At 39.3% G+C, this 24,105-nt stretch overlaps 1 pseudogene; it reads right to left on the reverse strand.

The window, feature by feature from the left end:
- Positions 877 to 20,041, reverse strand: LOC110259690 (annotated as a pseudogene).

The following is a 24,105-nucleotide window of genomic DNA, read 5'->3' on the forward strand; positions in this document are numbered from 1 at the left end:
AACTGTAAATGTACTGATGTGCTGTTCAATGAATAAAAAAATGGCTCCCTCTCATAGGAGAGCATTACTGTGTAGCATTTGCCAATATCCATAGTGTAATTAGGCCCATAATGGATGATTTCAATCCACCAGCTTGGTGTTACTGACTTTGGAGTTGAAAAGAGATGTTCCCAATCAGCCTGAAGCCAATGCAAGCCAATTTCAGCAAATCTTACAGAAAAGAATCAGTCCACAAGGAGCAGAATATGATGCTAATTTGGTATGTTCTCAATAACAATGTATTAAAAAAATATAAGTAATTGATATATACAAGAAAAATACAAAACCAAAATCACAATTACCTGATATATTTTGTATAGGAATTTTCACATAGTGATGAGATGAAGAAGAAAAAATTAAAGATCAAGAATATTTAACAATGCAAGTAACAAACTGGACCTTATTTACATATTGACACTATATAAGGCAGCTGAATGCATTTCATTTAAATTTACAGAGTTGCCGAACTTGTGATAATTTTAGGTAATAATTTAACTGTGTTAATGACTGCAATAAGAGGATTTAGTGATTGTCACTTCAATAAGTTAGCCCTATTGAAAAATATCTCTAAGGACTGTTTTATGTCTCTGTTCCTGATGCTTTCTTTAGATGAAGGGGTTCAGCTTGGCAATAACTACTGCATTTATGAAAGAAGCAGTTATGTCTTTGTCACTGGAGTCCCATGATGAGGAGAAAAAGTAAACACTATCATGTGTCCCATAGTATAAAGACACCATAAAGAGATAGAAGCTACAGGTGGAACAAATTTTAAAGAGTCTCTTGGTGGAAGAGACACTCAGAACTGTGGTCTCTATACAAATATATGAGCCTACTATACTACTCAAAGGCAGGACAAAAAGTGTTCCTCCCACAGTAAATTGACAAGCTCATTGGGGGGGGGGTTGAACAGCTCAACTTCAGGAGGCCAGTGAGGTCACAGAAGTGGAAGATGGTATTCTCCACACAGAAGGACAGTTGAACAAAGAGGAGGATGTGAAACAGGGTGTGGATACAACAGAGGAACCAGGACCCTGCTACTAAGAAGACACACAGTTCCTGCCTTGTGATGGTACTATAGCGGAGAGGCTGACGAATGGCCACATACCTGTCATAAGTCATAACTGTGAGAAGGAAATTGTCAAGGCTCCAATAGTACATCAACCACTCACATTAAGCAAGTATTTTCCCAAAGAAACACATGTACATTTATTTTTCATTCAATAAACAGTTATTGAACAACTGCTTTGTCCCATATTGAGTACAAAGTTGTCAACAAGAACTGAGATGTCACTGTGTTCAAGTTCCTATCTTTACATCAAGCCAGGTTCAAACCTCTGTAACTTGCTAAAATGAAAATGGGAAAAGGGCACAAAGAGGCACCTCTTAAAAAGGATATGAAGCTCCTTACATTTTAAGAGAATTATTGAAGCTATGTCATGGGCTTTCAGTATAGTTTTCTGCACCCTACCTGTTTTGAGTCACATAAAATCCCCTATTATCAAAATTGTCCAATCCAGGCTTCCAAGCCAATGTTGATAGTTTGAGGCACTTTTCCAAGGGTTTTACACACACTTTCAAATTATATCTTCCCAGTAGCCCAAACAAAGATTCTTATGTACATTTTAACCATAGGAAAACAAAACTATCCATTATTTAACTGTGCCAATATGCACACAATTAATTGCAACAGGTGGAATTTCAATATAGTAAACCATTAAGCGTACTTTATTAACTTGATACTGCATTGAAAAAATAAGCATTTTGGACTTTTCTAAAATAAACAATAGAATTTTAACTGAATGTTTGTAGCTTTGGAAACCAAGAAGCCAAGACATGGAAGCAACATTAATGTCCTTCAACAAATAAATGATAAAGAAGAAGTGATATGTATATTTAATAGAATAGGCACTCAGCCATATAAAAAATGAAATAATGACATTTGTAGCAACATGGATGGAGATAGAGATTAATATAGTGAATGAAGTAAACCAGACATAAAATAAAACATATGATATTGCTTATATGTGGTATCTAAAAAAATGATCCAAATGAACTTATACACAAAACAGAAATATACCCATGGACATAGAAAACAAGCTTATGAGTACCAAAAGGATAAAGGGGGGAGGTATAGCTCATGAGTTTTGGGTTAACATATACCCACTTCTATACATAAAATAGATAACTAACATGTACAAATTATATATAATGTGGAAATATACTCAATATTTTATAATTACATATAGGGAAAATTCTGAATATATATACACTATATAAAATATTTAAAACTGTTACTACTTTGCTCTATACCTAAAACTAACACAACATTTTTGGTCAACTATACTTCAAATTAATTAATTAATTAATTATTTGAAAACCAAGTCCTAATAGATGATCTTAAGAAGACTTAAATACAAATACAATTCAAAATGCTGTTAAAAAAAAGCCAAATGTAATAATAATATAACACACTGAAAAAAGAAAATTTAAACACAATTATATATCTACACAATGGAGTTTGATGCTTTGAAGATGAAAATTTAAATGTGCATGGTGGGTAATGACATATTTAGGGTTATGGAGGAATAAAGGGACAAATGATATGACCTAAGTGAAAGAGATTGATCCAATAACAAGGATGATTTAAGGACAGTGATGAAAATTGCTAGAGACATGGTGCTCAATTCACCATTTTTAAGGCAAGGGTAGTGAGTGAAATAAGAATATGATTAGGTGATTCTCACTTGGAAAAAATGTTAATATTTCTGAAAAGAATCCCCAGAGCCAATGTCATGTCTCTGTTTCTCAGGCTGTAGATGAAAGGGTTCAGCATGGGGGTGACCACTGTGTACATCACAGAAACAATGATGTCTTTGTCATGGAACTGGCCTGATGAGGAAAGGTACACTGCCATACTTGTCCTATAGAATAGAGACACCACAGAGAGGTGGGAGCCACAGGTGGACAAGGCTTTGCAGATCCCTTTCGTAGAGGGGACCCTCAGGATGGAGAGCCCAATGTGGCCATAAGAGACCAGGATGCCAATAAAAGGAAAAATGACAACTGCAGCCCCTGCAGTGAATGTGACCAGCTCACTGAGTGAAGTGTCTGAGCAGGAGAGCTTAAGCAGGGCATCAAGGTCACAGAAGAAGTGGGGGATGATGTCAGCACAGAAGGACAGTTGAGCAAGGAGGAGGGTGTGGGTCAGGGCATAGGCACAGGACAGGAGCCAGGATAAAACCAACAGACACAGACACAGCTCCTCCCTCATGATGATGGCATAGTGCAGAGGGTGACAAATAGCAACATACCTGTCATAAGCCATCACAGCAAGAAGAAGGTTATCAATGCAAGCCAAAAATATGAAAAAGTATGTCTGTGTTACACACCCTGCATAGGGAATGGATTGATCCTGTGTCTGCATGTTCATCAACATCTTAGGGACAGTGACTGATGAAAAGGAGACATCCGTGAGGGCCAAGTGGCTGAGGAAGAAGTACATGGGAGTGTGGAGGCGAGGGTCCAGCCTGATGAGCAGGATGATGAGCAGGTTCCCCAGCACTGTGGTCAGGTACATGACCAGGAACAGAACAAAGAACATGCCCTGATGCTCTGGCTGTATGGGGAGCCCCAGGAGGAGGAACTTGGAAATACTGCTCTGGTTCTCCCTCCTCATGCTCCTCTCCTGTCTGCTGGGAAATGAAGGGGAGTAGAAAATGTCAGAGACATTGAGGTCAGGATTGTGGCCACCACACTAGTTCTCTCAGCTTCTAAAGAAGAAAAGGAATAACTGGCTGCATTTCCTTTATCACCTAGTGTTGCCAAAGCAAATCAAACACCCTCAAAACTCATCATGCTTCCTTTTAACTAAATCCATAGAAAATTCTGCCTTTTTTCTTTTTACTCAACCATGGTTCTGACACTAAGCTACTCTTTGGACATAGAGTAATAAATATGACCTCCAGAACATCTTCCCTCTGGAGACTAACCCTTAAGGGATCATATGACCAAGAACTAAGTAAAGGTTTGAACAAGAAGCCCAATTCACTGAGTTATGATTTTGGTCCCACCAATTTCTTGCTCTAGGGCTTGGGATGCTAAATCCCTCTTGACCTTGTCATGTCCCTCTAAAGGTGAAGATGCCATAATCACATTTGCATAGACTTGATATAAAGGATTCTAATTCACTAGGCATAATATCTAAAAACAGCATCCTGCATCAAATGAACACCAAAAATTGCAGTTTATTTTTAGGAGAGGATCCGTATCCCCCCCCCCAAACTGGTATCAAGTTTAGGAATTTCATAAAACAGTATTATGAGGTGGTCACCATAAAGGACCAAGAAGCTGACCTAAAATTTATATTAAAGTATGAGATCTAATACACTTAAGGTAAATTTCTGAACTCATATCCTATCACTGGAGTAAATTCCATGCTGGATCTTTCCTAAATGCTTGTTTATCTTCTTGACATGAAATAAACCTTAATTCAGTGTGTGTACTACATCAATCACATCTAAACTGGTTCCTCCAATTTGGCTCAGGCTGGATATTCATCATTAGGAAAATACTTGTAGTCTGAGATGGGGTCTGAGAACTAAGAGGTACTGAAGGACTAGGGTGTCTCTTAGAAGCCAGTGACCTGATTAACCAGCACTATTTCCCAACATTGATCTTTACACTGATAAGTGACCATTAATGAACACAATGGCAGACAAATATATTTTTCCATGATTGCCTCATTAAACTTTTCAATAGTCCAAGGATGGTGGTACTTTTAAAATGTCACTCTTTGGAGTTCCCATTGTAGCTCAGTGTTTTAAGTACCTGAAGAGTATCCATGAGGAAGCAAGTTCAATCCCTAGCCACCCTCAATTCATTAAGGATATGGCATTGCCATGAGCTGTGGTGTAGCCTCCAGACAGTGCTCAGATCTGGTGTGGCTGTGGCTGGGTGGAGGCCAGCAGCTACAGTTCTGATTCAACCCCTAGCCTGGGAACTGCCATATGCTCAGGTGCAGCCCCCCCAAAAAATTAAATATTAAAAAAGTCTTCACTATCAACATACTCGGAAGGAGTAGGAAATGAGCATGATCATAGAGTTAGTAACAGCTGTGGCCACACTTCTCTCTGAAGCATTTAAAAATACCTTGGAAACTTTGCTCCTATGACCTACTATTCTTCCCTATCTTCAGTTAGACAAAGAGGCAGGATGTTAAGAAGAAATATTTCAGGATTTGAAGGAATCCACCTGCTCAGATAACTGTCCACACTCATATTCTTGCATCCCTTTAGTTTGCTAATGTCTTATATATGTACTCAATTTCATTCAATCCATCATTATATATTTGTGTCTGTGAAGAAAGAAGACAGTCTTATTTCCCTGCATTTTACCAATAGGAATAGTGAAATCGCTTAAACAATCTCACATAGATATTACATACTGGAACCAGGTCTCAAATATTGATTTTCTGATCATCTTCTTGCTATAGAGAGAATCCACCCATTTCTTCTTATGGGGGGTAGAGAGTCTAAGGTGAAATATTAAAGTGAAAAGGTAAATGTTAAAATATGCCTGGGAGATAAAACTGACATTAATGCTCTGTAAGAATCTGTCAGAAGATGCTTGCTCCAGACCAGGGAGTTTCTGAGGATTCACAGGGCACAAGGAGGGACCAGGCACTTGACCCTCCTGCTAAGCACAGTCCTCTCACTGAAAGCTGCTAAGTCAGACATAGCCCAGGATCTCACAAATTTCCTGCAGGAGAACTGGAGTTCCTAATGACTCACAGGAGCTGCAATGTGATCAGAAGGGTACAATACAGACATGGTACCTTAAATCCATCAGCACAGTGTGCAATGAGGTCGGTGAAATATTGTTTAGTACCAAGGAAGGGAAGATGTATGTGACCTTGGGGTAGGGCTCTCATTTCAAGAGAGGCTATGGATGGGGCATATTGTCCTGTCTTCATACAAATATTGGCACCTCCACAGTCAGGACATGGAGATTCAGGTCTTTGGGACTCCAATAAGCTATAATTAACTAAGTGATTTTGGTGTGAGTAGCTTCTTAAGCACCTTACATGCAATATCTACCAGCAATTAATGTGATCCCATGTAAGAGCATTGGATGCTGAGAATAACAAGGGCCAAGCCCAAGGCCATCAAGCAATTAAGTGGGGGAAAAGATAAAGATCAGAGTGTCAAAGTACATGATTCCAGAAATGAGCATTTCATTTCTAAACAGTTAGACCAAAACTAAAGCAGAGTGTTGAAAACATTGGGCTTTGAGGAATCCCGCTAGAGTCAAATCATTGAAAAATGGGTGCCAATAGCTCTGTAAAGTCAGTTTCCTGTGGAGCTGCCTCTGTGGATTCTGATCTCAGGCAGGTGGAGAGTAAAAAAATGGGAGAATGTCACAGACACACACACACACACAAACACACAGATTTATAACTTCTGTGTGAGAGAAGTCAAGGTGTGGGGTTTTTTTTACATAAAAAAACTAACACCATCAAAGAAATTCACTTGCCAAATGGAGATTTATAGATTTCTCTGGCTTATACTCTCCTTAGATAAAAACAGTCAGGGTGTGAGTCAGCTTCACGTAAACTCTGTGAAACTCAAAAACAAAATACACATATACAACACAGCTACACACATAGAACTGTCAAGCATCCTAGACCAGAGGTTTTATCATAACAAAAAGTCATTCATATTCAAATTACAAACAGTGCACAAAGTCTTACACATGGCACGCAAGCAGCAGATGCAAGTAGAATAAGCACACACTGAGGAAATGTCCAGGCTACCCTGGCCTCTGTATATCCTAGTGTGTGTCATTCAGTGTATTTGTCAGTTACACATATGCACGGAGACTTGCACAGCACAACACACACCCAAATATACATAAATTTTCTGATGGTCACACAGACACACATGCATGACTGGTGAGGATTCTGGGCTCCTTCTGAGCTATACCTTTGCTCTGAGCTCAAATACCTTCTGTTTAATTCTGTTACCTGAATCCTCACTTTCTGTCCAGAATATCCAGGATCCAAAGAAAAAGAGTAAACCTCAGTGGCCTAAGGACCTTTACACACTCGCATGTCATTTCTCCAGCTTCAAAATGATGCACAAGGAGATCTCCATTTCTCCATCATCAATAGACCCAAGAGGGAATCCACCCTGACCCAACTAGAGATGTAGTCCACTGGGGCAACTGTCCAACTCCCTCCTGGCCCCACAGGAACAAGGATGTTTAGGGTCCACAGGGGCTGAGCTGCACCTGGTTTCACAGGAGAAAGATATCCCTGATATGAATGGTACCTTGGGCTTCTGGTCAAGTCTCTGATGAGAAGAAGGAGTTCCCCCATTGCCCATGGCCTCTGTGTCATGAGCATAACTTCTCCCATGGGCAGTGTGTGGCACAGGCAGTGGAAGGGCTTCAGCAGTATCCTCAACACTGACACAGGCTTTATTAGAACAGAAAGACCCTTAAAATGCTCATGTCTCCCCACTCCCCTGGAAAGTGTTGTAGGGCATGGTCTATGCCTTTCTCAGGAGAAGGGGTATTGAATATAAAACTCTGGAAAAAAGGCTCTGGGTTCTTCCCCTGCTTACTTTAGCAATTTATCAAAACAACTGGGACTCAGTTTCTATAAAGTGGAAATAATAATCATTGTCATTGTTGAGTTTGAAGAATGGTTTAATGAGTACCTAATGAAAGATTACTAATTGTCACTGTCTTTGCATCACTAGAGATCAGCTATATCTAACAGGCAATTCTTATTGGTAACTGTTGAATGAATTCATTCATTCACTCATTCACTTAAATAATCATTGTTTCCCATAAATGTAATACTGATATATCCTCTAGAGACATAACAGATAATAATATAAACAGAAATCCCTCACTTAGAATAAACATACACCTGGAAGTCGCACAGAAACAAATTTTAAGGCAAAATGAATGGCAGGTAAATAGTGACAATTGCTGTGGAATGATGAAAATCATGCATGGAGCTAGGGAGAGTCAAGAAGTTTAAAAAATACCCAATGTAAAGGATTCTTTTCCAAAGGAACTAAGACACCCCTTCAATCAAGGGGCTCCAGCTCTGTAAACTGGTTTAAACACTACACCCCTATTAGACTTGCTAAAGTTGAAAAGAATGCTGCTCCCATTATCACTGAAGACATGATGGAACTGGAACACGCATACACTGCCTTTGGTAACACAAAACATTTTGCACATTTTTAAAAAAGTTAAACATACACTTAGCGAGTAGGTATTTGCCCAAAGTAAAATAATGTATATAGTCATACATAGGTTTATACAAGAATGTTCACAAGAGCTTTATTTAATAGTCAGAATCTGGAAACACCCCAGATGTTCACCAATGGACTTGCTGTTAGTAATGAATGGACTTACTACATAGCACATAAAACTATACTGAATATGTAATAACTGATCAGGCAAAAAATCTGAGAAGATGCATTTGTGTGTGTGTGTTTGTATAATTGCATCACTTTGTTACATTTTAAACTAACACAATGTTGTAAATCAACTACATTTGGATAAAAAATAAAGTCTAATGAATGTTTTAAAAGATAAACTGAAATATATTAAAATTAAAAATAATTTTAATATTAACAGTAATAAAAAATATAAATATATTTGTGCATGGATGCAACAGCCCTTGTATATCCATGCAATGGAATACCACTCAGCAGTAAAAAGAATGAACTCTTAGAACACAGTAGAACATGAATGAATCTCAAAATGCATATACTCAGTGAAAGAAGACGGCAAGAAAAGAATACACACTGTATGATTCCATTGCAATAATCTCCTAGGAAATGCAAACTAATCCATGTGACAGAAACAGAATAGTGGTTTCCCTGAGGACAGATGATAGGAACAGAGGGCAGGAGGGTAGACATCAGGGAAATTCATGATCTTGATGGCTGTGATGACAGTTTCATGGGTGTGTATATATTTCAAAAGTGGTCAAATGGTATACATATTTTTACCTTTTTAAAAATTAAAATACATTTGATTTAAAATTTTGGCCAATTTCTGCAGGATAGCAAGGTGTTACAGTGTGTGTGTGTGTGTGTGTGTGTGTGTGTGTGTGTGTGTGTGTATACATTAACTTTCTTATATTCTCTTTTGTCATGGTCTATCCAAAGAGACTGTATATAGTTCACTGGACTATACAGTAGGACCTCACTGCTTATCTATTCTTATTATTTTTCTCCCCACTGTACAGCTTGGGGACCAAGTTACACTTACATGTATACATTTTTCCCACCCTTTGTTCTATTTCAATATGAGTAACTAGACATAATTTTCAATGTTATTCAGCAGGATCTCATTGTAAATCATTCCAAGTTGTATCAAATAGCCCCAACCTCCTGATCCCTCCAACTCCCTCCCTCTCCCCACGGGTGGCCACAAATCATTCTCCAAGTCCATGATTTTCTATTCTGTGGAGATGTTCATTTGTGCTGGATATTAGATTCTGGTTATAAGTGATACCATATGGTGTTTTTCTTTCTGAGTTACTTCACTCAGGATGAGAGTCTCTAGTTCCATCCATGTTGCTGTAAATGAAATTATGTCATTATTTTGATGGCTGAGTAGTATTCCATTATATATATATATAACATCTTCCTAATCCAATCATCTGTCAATGGACATCTGGCTATTGTAAATAGTGCTGCAATGAACATGCAGGTGATGTGCTTTTTCCCAGGAAGATTTTTTCCAGATATATGCCCACAAGTGGGATTGCAGGGTCATATGGAAGTTCCATGTATATATTTCTGAGGTATCTCCAAACTGTTCTCCATAGTGGCTGTACCAGTTTACATTCCCACCAACAGTGCAGGAGGGTTCCCTTGTCTCCACACCCCCTCCAGCACTTGTAATTTGTGGACTTATGAATGATGGCCATTCTGACTGGTGTGAGGTGGTATCTCATGGTAGTTTTGATTTGCATTTCTCTTATAATCAGCGATGTTGAGCATTGTTTCATGTGTTTGCTGGCCATCTGTATATCTTCCTTGGAGAAATGTCTATTCACGTCTTTTGCCCATTTTTCCTTTGGGTGATTGGCTTTTTTGCTGTTGGGTTGTATAAGTTGCTTCTATATTCTAGAGATTAAGCCCTTGTCGGTTGCATCATTTGAAACTACTTTCTCCCATTCTGTAAGTTGTCCTTTTGTTTTCTTTTGGGTTTCCTTTGATGTGCAAAAGCTTGTCAGTTTGATGAGGTCCCACGGGGTTATTTTTGCTCTAATTTCTATTGCTTTGGGAGACTGACCTGAGAAAATATTCATGATGTTGATGTCAGAGAGTGTTTTGCCTATGTTTTCTTCTAGGAGGTTGATGGTGTCCTGTCGTATATTTAAGTCTTTCAGCCATTTGGGGTTTATTTTTGTGCATGGTGTGAGGGTGTGTTCTAGTTTCATTGCTTTGCATGCAGCTGTCCAGGTTTCCCAGCAATGCTTGCTGAATAGACTTTCTTTTTCCCATTTTATGTTCTTGCCTCCCTTGTCAAAGATTAATTGACCATAGGTGTCAGGATTTATTTCCGGGTTCTCTATTCTGTTCCATTGGTCTGTCTGTCTGTTTTGATACCAGTACCACGCTGTTTTGATGACTGTGGCTTTTGAATATTACTTGAAATCTGGGAGAGTTATGCCTCCAGCTTGGTTTTTGTTTTTCAGGATTGCTTTGGCAATACTGGGTGTTTTGTGGTTCCATATAAATGTTTGGATTGTTTGTTCTAGTTCTGTGAAAAATGTCATGGGTAATTTGAAAGGGATTGCATTGAATCTGTAGACTGCTTTGTGTAGTATGGCCATTTTTACAATATTGACTTTTCCAATCCAGGAACTTGTAACATCTTTCCATTAATTACATCTTCTTTGATTTCTTTGATTATAGTTTTATACTTCTCAGCATATAAGTCTTTTACCTCCTTGGTCAGGTGTATTCCGAGGTATTTGCTTTTGTGAGGTGCAATTTGAAAGATACTGTATTTTTGTATTCCTTTTCTAATATTTCATTGCTGGTATACAGAAATGTGACTGACTTCTGAATGTTAATCTTATAGCCTGCTACTTTGCTGAATTTATGAATCAGTTCAAGTAGTTTTGGGGTTGAGTCCTTAGGGTTTTCTATGTATAGTATCATGTTATCTGCATACAGGGACAGTTTTATCTCTTCTCTTCCTATCTGGATGCCTTTTATTTCTTTTGTCTAATTGCTGTGGCTAGGATTACAAATCTATGTTGAATAGCATTGGTAAGAGTGGGCATCCCTGTCTTGTTCCAGGTTTGAGTGAGAAGGCTTTCAGTTTTTCCCCATGGAGTATTATATTTGCTGTGAGATTGTCATAAGTCGCTTTGATTATGTTCAGGAATGTTCCCTCTATACCCACTTTGGTAAGAGTTTTAATGAATGGATGTTGAACTTTATCAAATGCTTTTTCTGCGTCTATTGAGATGATCATATGATTTTTTACTTTTCTTTTGTTAATGTGGTATATGACGTTGATTTATTTGCATACATTGAACCATCCTGGTGAACCTGGGATGAACCCAACCTGGTCATGGTGTATGATCTTTTTGATATGTTGTTGGATTCGGTTGGCTAAAATGTTGTTGAGAATTTTTTCATCTATATTCATCAAAGATATTGGCCAATAGTTTTTTTTGGTGGTATCTCTGTCTGGTTTTGGAATGAGGGTGATGGTGGCATCATAGAATGTCTTTGGGAGTATTCCTTCTACTTCAACCTTTTGAAAACAGTTTAAGGAGGATGGGCACTGGATGCTCTTTGTATGTGTGGCAGAATTCACCTGTGAAGCCATCTGGTCTTGGACTTTTATTTGTAGGGAGTATTTTTATGACTTCTTCAATTTCATTTCTAGTGATCAGTTTGTTCAGTTGGTCTGTTTCTTCTTGATTCAGTTTTGGCAGGCTGTAAGATTCTAGAAAATTTTCTATTTCTTCCAGATTGTCAAATTTGCTTGCATATAGTTGTTCATAGTATTCGCTTATGTTTTTTTATGTTTCTGCAGTATCTGTTGTGATTTCTCCTTTTTCATTTCTAATTTTGTTTGAGTTCTTTCTCTCCTCTTCTTAGGGAGTTTAGCCAGGGGTTTGTCAATTTTGTTTACCTTTTCAAAGAACCAGCTCTTGGTTTTATTGATTTTGTCTATTGTTTTTTGAATCTCTATTTTATGGATTTCTTCTTTGATCTTTATGATTTCCTTCCTTCTGCTGACTTTAGGTATTTTTGTTCTTCTTTTTCTATTTCGTTTATGTGGAGGGTTAAGTTGTCAATTTGAGATCTTTCCTCTTTTTGAGGAAGGCCTGTATCACTATGCATTTCCCTCTGACCACTGCTTTTGAGGCCTCCCATAGATTTTGAGAAGTTTAGTCTTCATTTTCGTTTGTCTCGAGGTATTTTTTAATTTCCTTCTTGATTTCCTCATTGACCCACTGTTTTTTTAGTAGCATTTAGTTTAGTCTCCATGTAGGAGATTTTTTCTCATTTACTTTCCTGTGGTTGTTTCCTAGTTTCATGCCATTGTGGTAAGAGAAGGTACTTGATATAATTTCTATGCTCCTAAATTTGTTGAGTTTAGCTTTGTTTCCCAATATGTGGTCGATTCTTGAGAATATTCCATACACACTTGGGAAGAATGTGTATTCTGATGTTTTTTTGGATATAATATGCTGAATATGTCAATTATGTCTAACTTTTCTATTGTTTCCTTTAGGATCTCTGTTGCTTTATTGATTTTCTCTCTAGAGGGTCTGTCTATTGATGTGAGTGGGGTATTAAAGTCTCCTACTATGATGTCTTCCCATCAATTTCTCCATAAATGTCTGTTAATATTTGTTGTATGTATCTGGGTGCTCCTGTGCTTGGGGCATATATGTCAATGATAGTAACATCCTCTCCTTGGATGGGCCCTTTAATCATTAAATAGTGTCCTTCCTTGTCTTTCTTTATGTCTTTTGTTTTAAAGTCTATTATGTATGATATGAGTGTTGTAACATCTGCTTTCATGTCATGTCTATTGGCAAGAAATGTTTTTTCCCACCCCTTCACTTTCAATCTACATGTGTCCTTTGTCCTACAGTGAGTTTCTTGTAGGCAGAAGATTGAAGGTTTTTGCTTTTTTATCCACTCAGCCACTCTGTCTTTTGATCAGATCATTCAGTCCATTGACATTTAAGGCAACATTTTGCTTTTCTCTTGCTGCCTTTAGGATCCTCTCTTTATCATTAACTTTTGCCATTTTTATTATTATTTGTCTTGATGTGGATCTATTTGGATTTAACTTCTTTGGGGACCTCTGTGCTTCCTTTATCTTGAAATCAGTATCCTTTACATTTAGGAAGTTTCCAGTGATAATTTCTTCAAATACATTTTCCATCCCTTTATATTTTCTACTCCTTCTGGAATTCCTATTATGTGTAGATTGGCCTGCTTTATATTATCCCATAGGTATCTTATATTGTCTTAATGCTTTTTCATTTGGTTTTCTGTCTGCTGTCCTATTTGGCTGATTTCTATTATTCTATTATTTCTATTATTCCATGTCACTAATTCATTCTTCTGCATTATTCATTCTTGTTTTAATTTCCCTTATCTCAGTTTGTATCTCTGCAAATGAATTTTCTAGTTTTTCTTGGCTCCTCCTTATATTTTCTATTTCTTTTCTGAGGGTGTCTGCATTACTGTTCATATCTTCTCTAAATTCCTTCAGTATTTTCAATATCTCCCTTTTGAACTCGAAGTCTGTCAGACTGCAGAGGTCTGTTTCATTGTTGACTGATTTAGGTGAGTTCTCCTGTTGGTTTAACTGGAGGTAGTTTCTGAGCTTCTTCATCTTGCTTGTTTTCTTTTTCCTGGTGGAGTTGTACTCCACATGGCAGGGCAGTGTTTGCCTTGGCACTGCTGTGGCATATTTCCTGAGGGCTGGCATTGTTGGTCAGTCTTCCTTGAGGCAGCATGGCTTTCCCTGAGGGTGGGCAGGGCTGACAGGGTCTCTCCAAAGCAAAGTAGGATTTCCTGAGGGCAGACAGGACCGGGAGGTCTGCACCGTGATGGGAGCAGATTTCACACAGCCAGGCAGAGTTTGCTCTGGTGTTTCTGGGCTCTGAGGCTCTTCAAGGGGGCTTGCAGTGCTGGACAGCTATTCCACAGGAGTGCTGCACCCCCCCAAAGGGTGGGAGAAGATAGCTGGGCCACTTAGAACCCAAGGGGCTCTTCCCCAGGGCAGCCAGAATTGGCAGGACCACCCCGCAATGGAGGCATAGTTTGCATGGCTGGGCCAAGCTTGTTCTAGCTTTTTTGGGCTGTGGGCCATTTCCAGTAGGCTGGTGATGCTGGGTGCTGCTCCATGAGGGTGTAGCCCCTCCAGAGGGCAGGCAGGCCAGGGCAGGGAAAGCCCCTCTAGTGGTCAGCTTCCCACAAATGGTGAGGCCAGCCCTCCAAAATGGCAGGCAGCCTCAGGTCTGGTGTGTGCACATGGGGTAGGGGGAAGGGGGATGCACTGGGAAGCACAGCTTTCTGATAGCTGGTGGGCAAGTGAGCTCGCTGTGGCATGGGAAGTATTCTATGGTGGCCCACCCCTACTCCTCTCCCCACTCCAACACTGGCACCTTGTCTCTCCTGCTGATACAGCTCTTCTCCCAGGTTCCCTCTGATGTGGCTTTCCAATCCCCAGCCCTTAGCATATTGCTCCCTCCATACTTGATGCTCTGCTTTCTAGTCTCCCAGGAAGTTTCTGCCCTGCCAACCTGACAAATCACTTCCTAGTACCTTGGGGTGGTCTCTGCCCTTCCAACCTGACCAACCAGTTCCTAGTCCCCCAAGCAGTCTCTGCACCACCCACTCCAGCCTGCTCCTGGGGACTAACCACTGGAGGTGAGGTCTCAGTGCCCAGCCCCCACCCAAGCATCTCCATTTTTGGTGACTGTGCCAGTAGTTCAGATGATCTGTTCGGTTCTCACTCTGCTCTTCGGATCTCAAACTTACTGCTGTGCTCTTCTCTGCATCTGGAGATCCCTCTGATTCAGTTGATCTTTCCATCAAGTAGGTGAGTTTCCAGGGTGTGGGATCACTCTCTCCTCCACAGTTCCCTTTTGGGAGCACCCTTCCAGCCCCAATTCCCCTTCTCTAACTCTTTTTCTCTTGTTTTACCCAGTTATGTCACAAGATTATTGCCATAATTGGAGTTTATCTTCTTCTGCCTGTGATTTATGGCTGTTCTGTGCACGTTGTTTAACCTGTAGACGTGTTTTGTTGTTGTTGTGTTTGTGGGAGAGGGCGAGCATGTCCCCCTACCTTCCACATCTTTGCTTATCCATTCTTAATGCAGTATTTTGCATCTACTAACCCTAAATTCCCCATCCATACCACTCTCCCCTCCTCCCCCTTGGAAACCACAAGTCTATTTTATATGTCTATGAGTCTGCTTCTATTATGTAGATTTGTTCATTTGTGACATATTTTAGCTTCCACATGTAAATGATATCATATGATGTTTGTCTTCCAGTCTTACTTCTCTTAGTAGCAGACTATCTAGTTGCATCATGTTGATGCAAATGGCATTACTAGATTCTTTTCTATGGCTGAGTAGTATTCCATTATCTATATGTACAACATCTTCTGAATCCATTCATCTCTTGGTGGACATATAGGTTATTTCCAATTCTTGGCTATTGTGAACAGTGCTTCTATGAACATAAGGGTGCATGTATCTTTCTGTATTGTAGTTTTATCTGGATATGTGCCCAGGAGTGGGATGACTAGGTCATATTGTAGTTCTATATTCTGTTTATGAGTCAAATGGTATACTTATGTATATGAAGTTTGTTGTATGTCATTTATACCCCCCAAACTCTGGGTGTTTTTAAAGTAACAATAACAAAATCAAGTATGGCCTTGTTATTCCTGTATTGAATCCCTTCCAGCTGGTTCCTAGATGAGACTGAGAACTAAAAACTCAAATATAATGCTTAATTTCACATGTCAAATTGGCTAAACTACAGTACCCAGATATTTGGTCAAACACACTTCTAGGTCTTCCCATGGCAGTATCTTTGGAGATGAGATTAGCATTGTAATCTGCAGACTCTGAATAAAGCAGACTGTCCTTCATAATGATGGTGCCCATTATCCAATAAGTTAAGGACCTTAAGAAAAAGAATGACCTCACACAAAGAAGAGGCACTTCTGTCAGCAGCCTTCATTCAGACTCCAACCACAACTTTTCCCTGGGTTTCCATCCTGCCAACATACCCTTCAGACTTTACACTTGCTAGCTTCCACAATTATGTTAGCCAATTTTTTGAAATAAATTTCTCTCTATCTCTCTTTTTTCTTCTCTTTTGACCACCCTGTAGCATATGGATATTCCCAGCCCAGGCATCAGATCAGAGCCACAGTAGCATCCAACACCACAGCTGCAGCAATAGAATAGATGCTACTAATCCCATAATGCCACAACAGGAACACCATAAATCTCTCTCTCACACACACACATACACACACACACACACACACACACACACACACACACACACACACACACACTATTGATTCCACTTCTCTGGAAAATCTTGACTAACACATACTATGACCTGAAGTGCCCTAACAAACTGGTCCTCTGATATCTCTGAACTCACCGCCCACCACCCCTCCCCCCAGTAGTACTGTCCACATACAAAGGCCCAATTAATGTCCCTGAGATAGGCCAGGCATCATCTCACCTGAGAGTATTTATAGAGGCTGATCTCCATGCTTTTGTGCAGGCAGCCCCATGGCTCACTTCCCTGTCCTCATTAATGTCTTTGGATGTTACCTTCCCAATGAGCTTTACCTGTTCCACATGGTGTTAAATTATGAACCTTATCCCAGCACTCTTTCTCCCCTGCCTTTTTTTTTATTTTTAGGGCCACACATGGGGCATATGGAAATTGCCTGACTAGGGGTAGATTTGGAGCTGTAGCTTCCAGCCTACTCCACAGCCACAAAAATCCAGATCTGAGCCCAACTTGGACCTACACCACAGCTCACCACAATGCTGGATCCTTAATCCACTAAGTGAGGTCAGAGATTGAACCCATGTACTCATGGATATTAGTCAGGTTTGTAATTGCTGAGCCATGACAGGGACTTATTGCTCTACCATTTTTATGCCTCTTTATTCATAGATGTATTTACCTACCAAAAACTTAGAATATATGTATTTCAGACACAGAAACCTATCTACCATAGAACTTTAAGCTCAGTAATGAAATTATGTCAGTTATATAAATAATTTTATAGTGTTAGAAGTTTAAATCCTGCTATGGAAAAAGGATCATGATGAGCTGGATCAGGATTGGTGAAATGTTACCTCTACAAGAGGATACATATTTTTTACTTGGATTCTCAAAATATAGAAAATTTCCTGGCACATAGTAGTTATGAAGTAGCTGTTTTGTGTGCAGAAATTATAAATTCATGCACTTTTTCACATTATAATTGAGATCTCTGGGGGGAAATACAACACTCATTTCCAAGGTTAAAATTAATCCAATTGCTGTGGGCTATTCTCAACATAATCATCCAATTTAGAGGGGGAAATTTAGTCTTCCTGGATTGGGGAAATTTGGTAATTGGATTGAAGACTCTGTGCTCCCTGATTGTCAAAAACACAACCAAATTAAAGTTTATTTAGGTTTAGCAAACCATCAAAAATACTATATTAACTTGATATGGCATTGAGAAGATCAGCATTTTGGACTTTATTAAAAAGAAACATTATAATCATAACTCAATGTTTGTAGCTTTGGAAGGCGAGAAGCCAAGACATGAAAGCAACCAAATGCCCATCAACAGATGAATGATAAAGAAGATGTGGTACATCTATATGATAGAATATTTCTCAGCCAAAAAAAAGAATGAAATAATGCATTTGTAGCAATATGGATTGAAGGAGAGATTATCATACAAAGCAAAGTACACCAGACAGAGAAAAACATATATCATATGATATAGCTTATATGTGGTATCTGAACAAAATGACACAGGGAGTTCCTCTTGTGGCTCAAGGGAAATGAATCTGACTAGTATCCATGAGGATGTAGTTCAATTCCTGGCCTTCCTCAGTTGGTTGTGGAAGCAGGGTTACCTTGACCTGTGGTATGGGTCATAGGCATAGATTGGATCCCACGTTGCTGTGGCTGTGGTATAGGCCAACAACTATAGCTCCACTTTGACCCCTAGCCTGGGAATTTACATATGCTGTCAGAGTGATGCAAAAAATGCCAAAAACAAAAAGGATACAAATGAACTTATAGGAAAAACAGAAATAGACACACAAACATAGAAAATAAACTTATGGTTCCCAAAGGGTTAAGGGGGAATGGACAAATTATGTGTTTGGGATTAACATATACACACTGCTATATACAAAATAGATAACAAGGACCAATTCTTTAGCACAGAGAAATATATTCATAATTTTGGATAACATATAAAGGAAAACACCCTGAAAATATACATATATACTATGTAATATATAATAGATCTAATCAATTCGTACTGCACTTGAAACTAACACAATATTTTAAGTAAACTATATTTCAAATTAATTAATTAATCAAATAATTTAAAAACCAATTCTCAAGAATAGATAACCATAATAAAACTTAAAATATAAATACTTCAAAAAGATTTTAAAAAGCCAAATGTTATAATAATAAAACATATTAAAAAAAACAAAATTTAAACATACTTACACATATAAACAAAGGAGTTTGGTGCATTGAAGACCACACAATAAATGTGTGTTGTGGGTAATGTCATATATAGGGTTATGGAGAAATAAATGGACAATAGATGTGACTAAAGGGAAAGAGATTGACCCAATAACAATGACTATTTAAAGGACAGTTAGTAACATGCTAGAGCCATGGGTGACCAACACACAAATTTTTAATGCTTTCCTAGCAAGGTCAGTGAGTGAAATAATAACATGGTTAGGTGATTCTCACTTGGCAAAAAGGTGAGAGTTTCTGAAAATAATCCCCAGAGCCAATGTCATGTCTCTGTTTCTCAGGCTGTAGATGAAAGTGTTCAGCATGGGGGTGACCAATGTGTACATCATGGAATCAGTGATGTCTGTGTCATGGGATTGGCCTGATGAAGAGGAAAAGTACACTGCCATCATTGTCCCATAGAATAGAGACACCACAGAGAGGTAGGAGTCACAGGTGGACAAGACTTTGCAGATCACCTTAGTTAGAGGGTACCCTCAGAATGGAGACCCAAATGCAGCCATAAGAGACTAAGATGCCACTCAAAGGAAAAATGACAACTGCAAGCACTAGAGTGAACAGGACCATCTCATTGAGAGAGTTGTCTGAGCAGGAGAGCTTAAGCAGGGCAGTAAGGTCACAGAAGAAGTGGGGGATGATGTTGTCAGCACAGAAGGACAGTTGATCCAGGAGGATGGTGTGGGTTAGGGTACTGGCACAGGACAGGAGCCAAGATTCAGCCAACATACATAGACATAGTTCTTCCCTCATGATGATGGCATAGCGGAGAGGGTGACAAATAGCAACATATCTGTCATAGGCCATCACTGCTGGAAGTAGGTTATCAAAACAAGTAAAAAATATGAAAAAATACATCTCTGTTACATACCCTGCATAGGGCGTTTATTGATCATGATTCATCAGCATCTTACGGACAGTGACAAATGTAAAGGAGATATCCGTTAGGGCCAACTGGCTTAGGAAGAAGTACATGGGGGTGTGAAGGTGAGGGTCCAGCCTGATGAGCAGGATGATGAGCAGGTTCATTAGCACCATGGTCAGGTACACCCCCAGACACAGGGCAAAGAATATTCCTTGCTGCTCTGGCCAGATGGGGAGACCCACTAGGAGGAACTCTGACATGCAGCTCTGGTTCTCCCCCCTCATTCTGATATATTATCTTCTGGGAATGAAGAGAAAGCAGAAATGCAAGGAACCTAGACATACAGAGCATTGCAGTTACCATGTGGTCAGCGGGTTTCTCAGAGTGACTGTGTCAGTGTGCAGACAGATCTCACTGCACTGTACTCACACACTCATGCCTCATCCAGTCTGGTGAGAGGAACACAACATTACTTGTCAGAACACTGACAGTCACATGGAGAAAGTATGTGACTTTGATCAAGACCTTCAGTGGAAATACGGAACAGCACATTCTCTTTTTTTTTAAAGTGGAGACATCATGATAAACACTAGGTAGAGAGTAATAACTAAGACACAATCCCTGCCATAATCCCTCTACTGTCAGATGGCTTATGTATTTGTGTCTGTATTACACACATACACATACACACACACACACACACTACAGATACCACTTAAAGTATTATTGGGAACATTAATGTACCCTGTACAAAATAAAGTGCTGAACACATAAACTTATTTTTATCATTAGAATGACTATAATAAATACAAAGGAAAGAGAGAATGAAAGACAGAAAGAAGGAAAGAAGCAAGGAAGGAAAGAAATATGAAAGAAAGAGAAAGAAATAAAGGAAGGAAGGATGGAAATAAGGTAGGAAGGAAGAGAGGAAGGATGGGAGGGAGGGAGGAAGTAAAAGACAAACATTATGTTCACTTCTGAAGGTTCACTCTCACATCCAGAAAACAGCACAGTTCCAGAACATGCTCCTTGAAGATTAGCAGGTCTGCAAATCTTGAATCATTTTCTTTATAAAAAACTTTCCAAAAAAAACTTCCTTCATATCTGCCATTGTCTCTCTCCCTGCTTCCATCACTGAGGATTTAAAATAGCTCAGTTCTGAGCATACAGGCAAAGGGAGAGTCATGAGAATTTGCCTGATGAGGTGACCAGAGAGCCAAGATATTACAAATGCTGTAGGACAAAGGACTTATATCAGAATTCACAGTTGGCTAGACAAGATTCCAAAATTTACCCCACCTTGTTCCTGGGAGTGCAAATGTGGAAATAATTAAACATCAGAGAGGAACATTGGGAGATGTTCAATAACCTTCAAATCATCTGGACAAAGTGCCACCAACTTAGCATAAAGAGAACTTTGTTGCCTGTTTATCTAGAGCTGAGACAAAGGAATAGTCAGGCTGTGAGGCTATATGACCAAGTCAAATGCATACATATATTTCCAAGGCTGTCATATGGGCCTCTCTGTGCTACAGCCATCCAAGGAGAGGGCAAGTAGTTTGTGAGTATGTTATACACACAAACAGACACTCAGCATGAAACATAGTGACACAAAAACAAAACCCCAGGTGCTGCTTTTTGGGGGCTCTCTAACACATACTCATCCTATTCAGAAGTATGGAGGTTTGTATGGACTCATAACAACTTACTTATGACTTTAAAATGAAATTTTTTGCACACAGGACTTAAATATCACACAAACAAGAATTATTCTACACTGTTGGTAGAGAGGTAGAAGGTGTGACCATTACAGAAAACAGTATGGAGATTCCCCAAGACATTCAAAATAGAACTACAACATGATCCATCAGTCTCAATTCTAAGGTGTGGACCATAAAGGACTGGAATAAGAATCTCAGAGATATATCTACTCTCCCATATGCACTGAAACTCTGGGCACAATAGATAAGCTATGAAAACAAGCTGCATGTCCATCGACAGATGAATGGATAAATGTGGCATATACTTACAATGGATTATAAATTTTGCTTCAAAAGTGGAAATCCTGCCTTTTCTGATAACAAGGATGAAGCAGGAAGACATTATGCTAAGTGAAATAAGCCAGTCCTGCAAGGACAATTATTGCATAATTTCACTTTGAAAAACTCACAGAAGAGGAGAATGAATGGCAGTCACCAAGGAATGGGGGGAGGAGAAATGGACTGTTGTTATTTAATTGAAATAAAGTGTCAGTTTTGCAAGATGAATTAGTTCTACAGACCTGCTATACAGCATAATGCCTAAAGTCAAAAAGACTATACTGCGAAACTAAAATTCCTTAAAATAGGAGATATCATGTTAAGTTTTATTACCACATCAAAAGGATGCAAAGACATTTTGAAAGGAGACAGACATGTTGATGACCTTGACTGTGGCGATAGCTCCACAAGTGTGTGCACATGTCTAAACTCCTCAAATTATATACATTAAATATGTGCACTTTTGGTATATCAATTGTACCTCACAAGCTGTATAAAAACAACTTGCAAAAAGCACAGTCACCCACACAACTTTCAAACCATACACACACACACACACACAGAAACAACTACACACACTGAGAATCACTTGTGATCAAACCCAACACACAAATAACATAAAAGGAAGCAACATGTACACAGTAACCCAAGCACACACACCTGTATTGCAGATGTCCAGCCACCATGTTCTATCATTAACATTGTATACTAGCACTATCCACAAGGATGAAAACACTCTATAGCTATGTTGCCCAATACAGAAGCCCCAGTCCCCTGTGGCTACCAGACACTTGAAATATAGCTATTGCAACTGAGGAACCCACATGTTAACTTCAGGTCATTTTAATTAATTTTAATGCATGGCCCCTTGAGGCTGGTGGCACCATGTAGGTCAGTGTGTGAATCAGTCACTAAAAATACATGGTTATAGGAGCAATGTAAACACAATTTTTCTATACCTCTTCTTCATAGTCCTCACAGTATGTACACATCTAGGCCAAGGGATGGTTCCCCACCATGCTCCAGTCTCTGCTTGTCCAGGCTACTACTTGAGGACTCATCTCTTATGCCTCCATGGCCTCAGGATATTTAGCACTTCCCCAACTGTTTACAAGATGGAGAACAATAAGCAGGAAGATCCACATTTACCAACAGGACTGACACCCCAGGGAACATACCCCCAAGCTCATGGTGAGAGAAGAACAAAACTGAGTTAATTGCCAAATTTCTTGTGCCCCTCTTGAGATGGATCCAGTGCAGGGACCAAAAGGGCTGAGCTACAGGAGTCCCAGAAGGTGTCTCTAATATCAGTGACACATTGGTCTTCCCTCTGCCTGCTTGTGAGGAGAAGGAGAGGCCATGAACACCCTTGAACTTGGAAGAAGCCACAATGGAATCTGCCATATCATTCAATGCATAAAGGACCAAAGTAGAACCAGATGTTGAGATTCCCACACCACTGACCCTGAAGTGTGTTAGAGCTCACATCACATCACCATCATTTATTCCATCCATGTGAAACCAAAAAAGACCCACAAAATCAAAGCCATCTTTGAGGAAAATGGACAAAACTTTAGGCATTACAATTCCTGATTGCAAACGATACTTCAAACTTCTAGTAATCATCACAGTAAATTACTGACATTAAAATATACATTTAAACAAATGGAAGAGAATATGGAGCCCAGAAATAATCATACACATATACTCGATGGACCTTTGAAAAGGGAGCCAAAAACACACAATGGGGAAAGGTGAGTCTCTTTCATAAATGGTGCTGGGAAACTGGTTATCCATATACAAACTGGTTATCAATTTAGTGCCTGTTAGAAGACACTGATACTCAAAAATAACATTTGGCATTACCTGAATTTGTTGCTTACAAGGCTGCTAAGTGATCTCAGAGAATACAGACAGGAAGCAAATATAAAAGAAACCAAAGAGGTGGGATTAAGATGGCAGAATAAAAGAACTTTAGCTCATCTCCTCTCCTAAAAACAAGAAAATTTACAACCAAATACTGAGCAATCTTCAACCAAATGGACCAGAAACTTTCAAAAAGATATCCTAATCCAGAAGACAAAGATGAGGCCTTATCAAGAGATAGGAGGAGTGATTACATGATATAAGCAACCCCATACCTCCCAGGTCAGAAGCCCCACAGACTGGTAAGCAACTGTTACACAGGAGTGAGACTTATGAGTCCCACATCAAAATCCCATATGTGGGGATCTAGCACTGGGAGAAAGAGCAGAATACAGGAAGCAGAAGAACAAACAAGTGAGGTGGAAGACAGATTATTAGAAATT

The sequence above is a fragment of the Sus scrofa genome, chromosome 1, assembly GCF_000003025.6.
Source record: "Sus scrofa isolate TJ Tabasco breed Duroc chromosome 1, Sscrofa11.1, whole genome shotgun sequence".
NCBI lineage: Eukaryota > Metazoa > Chordata > Mammalia > Artiodactyla > Suidae > Sus > Sus scrofa.